Genomic DNA, 2,714 nt, shown 5'->3' on the forward strand with positions numbered 1-2,714 from the left:
CGGAAGTAGGGTCCGCGAGCTCTGGCTTCGCCGGAAGTGGAGTGCGCTATTTAGCGTTCGCTGTGGGCATGCGCACAGCCTGCCGTGGGCGTTCTAGCGGCGCGCAGACGTAGCCCCGCCAATAGCGCCGCGTGAACAGTCGAACCCGGAAGTGATCGTGATGTGGTGGCTTCTACCTCCTTTCCGTTGGTTTCTGCCTTGGACTTCCACCCTTCTCAGAACACTTCCATTGCAAATAGAGTGTGCGGCCAGGGGATGATGGCCCAGTGAAGGTATCAAGTATCCAGAGGCCGCACGGTTTCCCTTCTGCTTGCAGACAAGCTACACAAACGGACGAGGGCTGTGCCTGGTGACAGGAAAAACCCACATACATCCTCTTGTTTCCTTGAAATTTTTCTGTTTTTAGCTTTCGATGTACGTGACTTAACTGCCTTCACAATTTGGTCAAGAGTCATTTACCTTCTGAACAGGGATCCCCATGTAGTCAACTTTCTTGAGGGCCATTGACAACCATCTAGGAAAAACAAGCTCAAAAGTAGGATGATTAAATCAAAATGAAGGGCAAGGCCTCTTGAGTCAGAGGTGCAGTACAAAAGGCTGGGAGAACCAGACTACCAGAAAAGAACCAGCCGTAAGCGAGTGAGAGTTAAAGGGAGGCATGTTAAAGTCATCGCAAGAAAGAATTTTATTCATAAGAAAAGCTGCACAGATAATGGCATAGGTCCCACCACAAGTCTCTGAATTTTCCCTAACCATGAACCACTTGAGAATCTGAGTATTAAAGATTAAGGTCCAGTATCTAGATTTCTTTAAGTGCCACAAATAATTGATGCTGTTTACTTCATAAACAATATACGATCATTGGCTTGAAAGGAAAGGTCTTTCTGCTGATCTTTGTGTAATTAGTTCTCACCTTCTACCTGTGCTCTAATTCTGCAGGCTAGACTAACCTAAATGACATGATAAAGGAGGGAAGACACACACACACACACACACACACACACACACACACAGAGTCATTAGCTCCTAAGCAAAGGCTCATGCATGGCTGGTTCTCTACCATTTGAACCAAGCCTCCACCCTTTCTTTTTCTGCTGGTTAATTGGAGATGAAGTCTCACAGCATTTAACCCAGGCTGGCATTAAACTATGAACTATGATCCTCCCGATCTCAGCCTACTGTGCATGTAGGATTAGAGACATGAGCCAATGCTACCTGACTTACCCAGTGTTTTGTTTTGTTTTGTTTTTACCATCCTCCACCACCCCCACTAGATTATGATCCTCCTACTTACGCTTTCTGCCACAGCTGAGATGACAGATATGTGCTACCATACCCAACTATTTCTGTTGAGATGGGAGATTGTGTGTGTGTGTGTGTGTGTGTGTGTGTGTGTGTGTGTGTGTGTGTGTGTCTGTGTCTGTGTCTGTGTCTGTCTGTCTGTCCTGGGGCTTGAACTTGGGGCCTGGCTGCTGTCTCTGAGCTTTTTTGCTCACAGCTAGCGCTCTACCACTTGCATCACATCTCTACTTCTGGCTTAAAAAAAAAAAAAGTTAATTGGAGATGAATCTTATGGACTTTCTTGTTCAGACTGGCTTTGCACCAAGAACCTCAAATCTCAGACTCCTGAGAGCTAGGATTACAGGCATGTAGCTACTGGCACCCAGCTTTGAGGTGGGATTTAAAGAAATTTTTGCCTCCCACCCCCAGCCTGGAACTGTGATCTTCTCAATCTCAGCCTCATATGTAGCTGGGATGGCAGGTGTATGTCACCATACCTAGCTACTAGTTGAGATGGGAGCCTCACAAACTTTTTGCCTGGGCTGGTCACAACTGTTATCCTCCAAATCTCTGCTTCCTAGTTAGCTAGGATTTTAGGCATAAGGCAAAATAGCCAGTTTAAAAATTACATTTCTGTAATTCCAGAAGCTGGGGGCTCATGCCTATATTACTAACTATACAGAGGGCTCAGATTTGATTAATGAAATTAGAAGCCAGTTAGGACAGACAAATCTGAAAGACTCTTACCTCCAATTAGTTAAAAAGCTGGAAGTGGAAGTGTAGCTCAAGTGGTAGACCACCAGCCCTGAGTTCAAGCCCCAGTACCAGCACACCCAATAAAAAATTGCATTCCCTAGAAATCCTCCAAATATACTCACCAGGTTTGTTATTTTGGGGGGGGGTCCAGTCATGGGGCCTGAATTCTGGGCCTGGGCGCTGTCCCTCAGCTCTTCAGCTCAAGGCTAGCACTCTACCACTTGAGCCACAGCGCCACTTCCGGCTTTTTCCTTTTTGCTTATGTGGTGCTGAGGAATCAAACCCAGGGCCTCGTACGTGCAAGGCAAGCGCTCTACCACTGAGCCACCTTCCCAGCCCTATTCACCAGGTTTTATTTGGTTTGAGTTTTTAATTTTTGTTTGTTTTTGTTTTTGTAAGTCCTGGAGCTTGAACTCAGGGCCAAGCAATATCCCTATGCTTCTCTTGCTTAAGGCTAGTATTCTGCTACTTAAGCCATAGCACCAGTTGTGGCTTTTTCTGTCTGTGTGGTACTGCGGAATCGAACCCAGGGCTTCATACGTGCTAGGCAAGCACTCTATCACTAAGCCACATTCCTAGCCCTCATGAGTTGTTTATAACCTTTGACAAAATACAGTACCAAGGTTTTTTGGTGTTGCATACTCACTTTCTACAGGAAAGAGACATTTTTCTTGACA

This window comes from Dipodomys merriami, unplaced genomic scaffold, assembly GCF_024711535.1.
Source record: "Dipodomys merriami isolate MVZ:Mamm:240054 unplaced genomic scaffold, mDipMer1.0.p SCAF_153, whole genome shotgun sequence".
NCBI lineage: Eukaryota > Metazoa > Chordata > Mammalia > Rodentia > Heteromyidae > Dipodomys > Dipodomys merriami.